The sequence below is a fragment of the Malus domestica genome, chromosome 05, assembly GCF_042453785.1.
Source record: "Malus domestica chromosome 05, GDT2T_hap1".
NCBI lineage: Eukaryota > Viridiplantae > Streptophyta > Magnoliopsida > Rosales > Rosaceae > Malus > Malus domestica.
Window position 1 is genome coordinate 22,443,823 of NC_091665.1, and position 9,135 is coordinate 22,452,957.

The 9,135-nt window shown below is 39.1% G+C and overlaps 1 long non-coding RNA gene across 1 annotated transcript; it reads right to left on the minus strand.

The window, feature by feature from the left end:
• Nucleotides 1-1,360: 1,360 nt before the first annotated feature.
• LOC114824834 (uncharacterized) lies at nucleotides 1,361-7,294 on the minus strand. Its single transcript, XR_011581362.1, has 4 exons — nucleotides 7,167-7,294; nucleotides 6,651-6,739; nucleotides 1,640-1,739; nucleotides 1,361-1,495 (listed from the first exon to the last, which is right to left on the minus strand). It is a non-coding gene; the product is annotated as an uncharacterized lncRNA (long non-coding RNA).
• Nucleotides 7,295-9,135: the final 1,841 nt, after the last annotated feature.

Here is a 9,135-nt window from a genome sequence, read left to right on the forward strand (position 1 = left end):
TTCCCCCATGCAAAACGAACTTCTCCTAGTAAAGTTAATATCTCCAGTTGCATGTCGACCACGTCCCTCACCATTCCTTTTTCATTTTCTTTTAAGGCCACCGCCCTAAGCAAAATGGGGAAGTTTCCATGGGCCAATAGGTGCCTTGGTTCTTGGAAGTTTAGGAGGGGGTTAAGTGTAGCACTCATCCATGTGCTTTTTCTTGGCTTTTTCACGTAATAGATCGGTAGGTGGGTCCCCTACTAGTAGTGAGTTGCTCGGATCCAACAGCTAATCACAGGGTGGGCCAACCAACTCATAGCCGGGCTCAGGCTTAAAGAATTGCTGAGTATGGGTAAGCCCATTGGCATTGAGGAAAACCCATGGTGGGATCCGCTTTGGGTCACACCAAACTTTATCGAGGGATAAATAATTGATAGCCAACGTTAATAAGCCATTTGTAAATGGGTCCTAAAACTATCAAGGTGCCACATATGATCAAGATCCTCTAGAGATGATCTCCTTCTAACATCCTTAGATTGACTATTACCATGAGCTGGATTGTCAGCTACAACATATCCCTGTCGCCATGAGCTGGATTGTCATTACTGGTTGACCGCATGGAGACCTCAATGTCCCTTTGTGTGGCCACAACGTTCACTTGAAACTGCCAAGCCGACGCCCCCCATTCTTCATCTGGGATACCATAAAAACGACCATCCACATGCCACTTTCTGCACTAATGCTGCTCATTAGCACCGCTACTTGGCTTAGGTCTAGTGTGGGGGGGACTGCAGCGTAGAGATGGAGCCAATAGGAGACGCTCTTATTCCCTCACCATATTCAATGAGTTGAAACTTCTAGATACATCCTTTAGAATGCCCAAGCCGACCACACTTGTAGCCAAAGTCGTTGAGACCCTAGTTAATTTAATATAAATTTAATTGGGACTTAACGGATGTGATATTTTCAATAAATTAAATACTTCTTTGGAATGTTTAAAAATGTTGAGATCAATTTAAAATGACACTAAAAGGTTGGGGCGTTTTAACTACTTTCTAAATACTAGTAAATAATATAGTATTGTGTATATTAATTATATATTTCTCGACTATGAACCTATGGCCTCTATAGCATGTGTATTAATATTAATATAGAAGTGTTAATTCCTAATATTAGAATACTACTAGCAAAAGTGCCCACGCGTAGCTGTGGGTGTTTAAAATATTGATTGAAGTTAGATTTATATACCTAAGATAGAGATTGGCAGTGTGCAATTCCTCACTGCTATAAAGATAGAGATGCTATGAAAGCTATATTCATGTACAGAAGTTCATAGTATCAAAATTGTTCAAATACAAAAAATAAACATGTCCATATCAGAAGCTTGGCACCGCACATCTACTCAGTGTTTATGATTTTTCCTGGTCAATCTTTTGGTCTTGCTTGTTAGGGAATGACCATCTTTTTCTTGGTCATCATGTTATTTTTTGCTTTGTCCAGAATTTTTCTCTTGCTATATATTAAGAATTGGAATCAATAAGAATTCAATATAAAAAACTAAATTTAATTATATGGAGAATTACTTGATACGTACAAAAGGTTTGAAAATTAAACTAACATTAAAAAAAAAAGATGAGATGGAGTGGAAATCACATACCAACATCAAGCTTAAAATTGTAGTGCCCAATTGTAGTGCTATCTGCAATTAGTCTTATCATGAGCTTCTGCACTGGTTGATGTCTCGGTCTTTTCCATAGCTGTATGTACATTGTAGATTTGGGTAGATGAGAAGCAGAAGAAAATAAAAATATAAGTAAAAGTTGCAACTTAACTATCTATGTTGATTCATGTCCAACACATAATAAGAATAATAAGAATAGTGAATCATTTTTCATCTCGTGCACTGGTTTGTCATCGTAAAGATTTAAGTGGTTCACCCCTCAAAACTAGGCTACATCCACTGTTTCTTAGATTATATTGAATGCAAGATTGAATAAATAGCAATCGACTAATACATGAATTCTCTCTCCCTTTAGTTTTCGACCCCCAAACATGATACCCTCATACCTTTATATAGGCCCTCAATGAACCCTTCCCCCCTCCCCCCCAACCTTGGGTTCTTCCCACTTTGCCTTTAATGAGCCACCTATGTAGACAAAAGTTCTGACACATTTTTTCTTTTGATTCCTACATTCACTAGTGAAGTGATAGGTGTTCAACTAATATGGCAGGCCTTTTTTAAAGTAGCGAGAGCCGAATGGGATACTCGGCCTTGGTTACTCAACTCTTTCTTTTCGAGCGATCTTTCGACCACCTTTATGTCACATCCAAGCTCTTGTCACTGTCTGTAAATCACCACGTGGTCTAATTGACACCTGACTAGACTAGTCCTCAAAGATTTAAGTTGTCAACCTGCCCATGTGCCATCGACGTTCGACAATATCTTCACTTACTCTGGTCAGGTAGAGCTCTGTGGCGCTCATCATTTCCTTGTTCTAAGCCTCATTTGTCCCTGGGCTCTTTGGTCTCTCTTGGGCTTTTTGTGATCCCACTTCTAGTTTGTGCCACTATATAGCCTAAAAGTGCCTAGCATTAACAAGTCCCCAATTCTTTGGTCAAGGGTTCCACCTTAGGTGTCAAGTTTTTTTAGGTCGGTCAGTATTGTAAATGGTGCTTGGTTGGGCGATCATTTCAGGTGTGATTAAATCATCATTCTTCCAATTCTCTCTCTCATTTTTCTTGCATAACCGTTCCTCAAAAGCTCTTTCCGCTCGCTATCGTCTCTTCAGGTTTTACACTCTTTACGTTTCGTGAACTACTTGATTTTGATGTATTTGGCTAATTTTCTCCATAGGATTCATCACCAACACTCGATACCCCTAGTTAATTTTCGCCATGGGATTCATCACCAACACTCGACATATCACATATCTCGCTTTCATATATTTTCACATTTTCTTCCTCTTTTTTGCAGTATAAAAGACTTTTCTTAGTGTGTTAGAATCCATCTTAGGTCAATATAAACTTTTCTTTTGATATTTTCTAATAGAAACTCGCCCTCCTGCTCAGGTGTTATCGTCAGCAGATAGGCTGGGGAGAAATCTTGCAGAGTTTAGTGGACAAGTGTTGCATGATGTTTGCAGCAAGTTCTTTTGGACGAAGTTCTTCGTTTTGTACCAATGTGCCCCCTTCCCGAATAATACTTAAAGGGTGAGCTTCCCCCTCAGATAAGTGGTTAGGTCGTTCAACAACTACTGGGGTTTAGCGTAAGTGACCCTCCGGGCGTCTGCACAAACCAATCGGTGGTCACTTTGGTATTCAACTTTATTGCCGAAGCATAACATACCATTGCCGACATTGATCTATTCTAACCATTCTTATCCCCACAGAGGTAAGAAATTTCATCACCAGAATCTTCTGGTTAATGTTCATGTCCATCTCTGTTAAAAACGGTTATCCCAATATCACATTATTATAGGAAAAGCAATCTATGATCGTAAATCGGTCGTCAAGCTTGTCCTCCTAAGATGTAACCCAATTGACAATGTGAGATTCATTTCCTCAATTGGGTGTATGATATTGTCCCAGAACGGTATAAGGGGCTCCAAGTTCCTATTTAGCAGATCTTTGTTGACACCTAGTTGGTCAAAATCTAAAAGGAAAATCACATTTAACGAGCTGCCATTGTTGATGAAAACCAGGGTGACCTCGTAGTTAACTATCTCAACTGAGATGATGAATGGATCGTCTTGAGGTTGTAGAATTCCAATGCAATCCTTTTCTTTGCACACTGTAAGCTCAGCTGATTGTTTTCCCATTTTTGCAAGTCAGGCGACTATTCCAGCTGAGGAAGAATGCGATACTACCTGACTCGACACTCCACTCGACACTCAAGAATATGCCTTCATTACCCTGTTGGTTGGAGTCTCCAGACAAAGTGGATCGCCAAACAAAGTGTAAACCACCTTCATGCTAGTTAGATCACAATTTGTAAGGGTGCCAAGCACCTAAAAAGAGCTTAGCTAGGTCGTGGACCTGTCGGCTGCATACTCTGTGAGCCACACCTACCAAACGAGGGCCTTTATGTCATCTTTAAGGTATATACAGTAGTCAATGAGATAGTTGTGGTCGTGGTAGCATTGTCAATACTTAATATAATCAATTGGCCTACGAAATACCCTGGGGAGCTAACGTTCAACCAGATCTCACCCTGAGAAATACCCTAGGGTGTAGGTTTCCTACTTGTCATATCGTTTGGGGAGGCTTTCACCATCGAACTAGTGGCTCTTATACTTTTTTTTTCTTGGGTGGGCGGTCATACATGACTTCCTTATTTGCTTTAGTTGGTGCACCCAAGCCAATCCCCTTTGAGGTTATGGCGACAATCTACAACTTGGTCTTGTTTAGCTGCTTAACGCGAGAGTAGTTAATAGCCTCACATAAAAAGTCCTTGAATATCTAGAGGGATTCCGAGTTAAGTGGAAGTAGAATCGGCTGTCACCTCGTTGCATCCCTTGCACCTTGCGTACTCATTGTTGAATTTGATATGTAATTCCTCAATGACGTCTGGGCATTCTTCACTTAGGCGAGGTCGGTCTGAGTATATTGACTATTGGAGATAATTTTATAGGTGTTAAAGAAAAACTTGCCTCAGCCTTCGAGATGGCCGTGAGGGGTCATGAAGTAATTTTCTTAAACCAATCCCAAGCTGCTCATCTAAGGATGGTCAGAAATAGCATTGTTATTTCCCTGACCCTTAACTATGTGAATCAAACCATTCAGGTGGTTGTATGAGTCAGTGAGATCCTCGTAGCTTTGCATTCTTAGTGCTCGGGTGTCTCCACTCGTCGGCTTATCTAGAAATTCTTTGGAAAATGGCAAGGGTTAAGACTTTTTCCTCAGAGTAATCGAGGTTTTTGGGCTTAAACACTTGCTCTATGTCTCTCAATCGATCCTACACACTGTTTATTTCTTTGCCCATGACCTTCCTCAGCATGTTCCTCCAGTTAGACGGTTAAATGAGGTGTATGTCAACCCTTTTGTTGTCTACTCAGAGGCTTGTTTGTTGGTTCCCGAGTTTTCTTGTATGCTCAAAGCCATTTGTTGATGATTTCATAGACGTCGTCATCCACACTCCCGACATCAACCAGGGGAAGATGAGGAATAAGAGGGGAAGGATTAGCTGACACTCAAAATTTGCGCTCGATCTTCTCATTGGTCTGGATGATTTGTTCCAGAAGGTCGTCGTACTTCTTTTGGAGTAGGGTATTTTCAGCATGGATAAGGTTTCCTACCTTATTCGTCTGTCCAACATCGACAAGTATGTCATTTATCTTTTCCTCTAGGCTAGCAAGGTTGACTTTATTTTCTCATCTTCTTCTTCAGAGATTAGGTCAAGTCTGTCCAGAAAGACCTTGTCCCTCATTCTTCTGCGGGCATCCTGCTCAGTTGAGCACGATCATGCAAAGTTCCCAATAATTGGGCTACATCCACTGTTTCTTAAGATTATATTCATTGCAAGACTAAATAAATAATGCTCGACTAATACATGAATACTCTCTCCCTTTGGTTGTCTAACCCCAAAACATGAGGCCGTCATCGATTTATATAGGCCTTCAATGAACCCCCAACCTTGGGTTCTTCCCACTTGGTATTTAATGAGCCACCTATATAAACAAAAGTTTTGACACCTTTTTGCTTATTCTTCCAACATTCGACAGTGACGTGATATGTGCCCAGCTAAGATGGCACGCCTTTACAAAATAGCGAGAGCCGAGCAGGACCTTAGCCTTGGTTACTTAACTCTGTCTCTCCGAGCATTCTTTTGACTACTTTTATGCCACATCCAAGCTTCTGTCACTAATTGTAAGTGGCTGTGTGGTCTGATTGACACCTAACTAGACCAATATTCAGAGACTTACACCATAAATTTGCCAGCCTACCTATGTGCCATTTGGCACTTAGCAAGAGCTTCACTTACTTTGGTCAGGTAGAGCTTTGAGTCGCTCAATCTTAGCGATCGACATTGCCTCGTTTTCAGCTCCTTTGGTCCCTGGGCTCTTTGGTCTCTCTTGGGCTTTTCTTGATCCCACTCCTAGCATGTGCCAATAGATGGGCCTAAAAGTGCCCAACATTACCAAATAAAAGGTACTCATTCAATTCTTAGTTGGTGATTACAATCGTAATCAGATAATCAAGTTTATAATTATAGTCGCCATTGCATGCAAGGTGAGATCACAAATCTCGAATTGCATGCTCCCTTATTGTAATTCTATAATTTCTTGTTATCGAGCATGAGGCTCGATCCATTATCGTTAGTTTTATTGTAATTCTATAATTTCGAGTGGATATTCTAACCATGAAACTTTAGTCAGATTATCAAAAAGTTGAAGCTAAATAACAATCTCGTTGTCATACAATGAGCTCGATCAACATTGATAAGCTAGAAACATTAATGGAAAAGAAAATCATGAAATTTGTATTGCAAATCATATCTGAACAGCCAGAAATTATACCTTCAATTTTTATAGTTTTTATAAATTTATCTGATGAAATTTCTTAATGAAATGGAAATTGAAGGAAAAACAAAGACACATCATAATAAAACTAGCGATAATCGATCAAGCTTTGAGCTAGACAACAAGAAATTACATAATTACAAATCTTACCAAACAGAGGGAGTTTTCTAGCTTATCAATATTGATCGAGCTCATTGAACGACAACGAGATTGCTATTTAGCTTCAACTTTTTGATAATCTGACAAAAGTTTCAATCCTGGGTTATATTTACAAGAAATTATAGAATTACAATATAACTAAAGATACTAGATTGAGCTTTAGAAATTATAGAATTGTAATGGAGGAGCATGCAATTCAAGGATTGTGATCTCACCTTGCATGCAATTCACGATTATAATTGCAAACTCGACTATTTGATTACAATTGTAATTGCCAACTAAGAATGAGTACTTTTCAATTCATCAACCAAATTTACAAAATAAAATCCTATAGCCGCAAAAACACTGATATAATAAGATTAAACAAACTTAGCCAATTGTAAAAGTGATTCAATTATCAAATCCAAACCCATTTACAAAGCCATAATCCCTAATTTCAATTCAAATCACAACAACCAATGCGAAAAATGGAAATTACACAGAGAAGACCGAAATGAGCAATCTGACCTTTGACAATTTCAAGTAAGAACTGATGTGTGAGAGACGAGGGAGAAAGAGACAAGATTGTAGTGGTGATATTCGAGTCTGAGGGAAGAGGATATTGATAGATTTGCGATGACGATGAAGGAGAAAATGATGGTGGCAACAGAGAGAGAGAGAGAGAGAGAGAGAGAGAGAGAGAGAGAGAGAGAGAGAGAGAGAGAGGGAAGAGGATATTGATAGATTTGCGATGGCGAAGAAGGTGAAAATGATGGTGGCAACAATGAGAGAGAGAGAGAGAGAGAGAGAGAGAGGGAGGGAGTGAAAAGGATATTGATAGATTTGCAGTGGCGATGAAGGTGAAAATGATGGTGGCAACAACGAGAGAGAGAGAGAGAGAGAGAGAGAGAGAGAGAGAGATGATGGCGACAATTATGAAGTGAGAGCGAGATACTGATGTGTGTGAAATAGCTTTCGGCAAGCGAAGATTTTTTATTTAAAATCCTTTTTTTTTTCATATGCCATCTTGGTTATTAATTAATGTGCATTTTCATTTTTATCTTTAAGTTTCGACAGCGTGTTGTTTTTAAACGTTATATTCATTTTTATTTTATCTTTCAGTGTAGACAATATTTACAAATAATGTGATATGTTACTAATAGAAAATAAACATGTTTTTTTTTAACAAACGATATTATGGACATTAAGGGGAATGAGGTTGACTAATCCTCACAATAGGGTAATAGGAAATAAGCATGGTCTTACTAGCATTAATTACCCAATACAAAATGAATATAAAACTAACTTTTTAACAACCATTGCGATGAGGACATATGTCCATCACTCATGTACACATTGAACAAATTAATATGCACCCACAAGCTTTAAATATGGTATTAATGGCCTTACTAGCATTAATTACCCAATACACAATAAATACAAAACTAACTCTTTAACATAACCATTGCAATGAGGACATATATTAAAGCAAGGAGTGCGGTATAGCTTCCTTTTTTGGGGGTTTAAAGGGGGATTGGGTGAGAGAATTATATCATTTAACTTTTATGATATTACTTATATATTGAAAACTATAATTGCATATATTTATTTCATCATAGTTCTTTTTTTTTTTTTTTTAAATGTACGACATTCATTGCAAATCAAATTGAACACGTACAATTTGAGAATAGTGTGCATAATGGGCCTCAATAAAAACCTTGCTGGGGCTTTCAACCCGGTCTAAGGAAAAGAATGTCCCGCACTACAAAAGAACCTATCCTCAAAAAACAATACATCAAAGATATAAATTTTCTTCAATCAAAACATCCCTAATCAAGTCAGAAGGATCTTCAAGCCATAAGAATGCTTGGTTACTACCCACCCCCATACGAGCAAGACAATGTGCAGCAAAGTTGCCTTCCCTAGGCACATGGGTGACCATGCACTGAGGGAACAACTGAAGGAGAAAATGAAGATCTTTAAAGAAAGGACCCAACAATGAACAATCGTCATCCTTCCCCTTCATTGCAGCCAGTACCAAACAAGAATCACCATTAAATATGATACTAGAACCACTTGGACAACAATCTTGGGCCAAAAACACAACTTGATGTGCAACAAATAGCTTAGCCTCTAACGCAGAGCCTATCATTCCACTAAAACCAGCTGTAGTAGAGCTCCTTCATAATCTCGCAGAACCACCCCATAGCCACATCTCATCCCATTTTGCACCCGGGCCCCATCCAAATTGCATTTGACCTAACTAACACTGGCTTACTCCACCGTTGGATAGGACGATTAGATTTCTTCGAGGACGTCTTGTGCCATTTTTGATACTCCTACAATCATATCTTCGACCATACCACCACTTCTTGTGGCGACAACCCTGCTCCATTCCACACCATTTCATTTATGTTTTTCCGTAACATCCAAATGATCATCAAACAAAGCTCAAACCCCGATGGGGGATAATGGGTAGCAGTGTTCAACAACCATT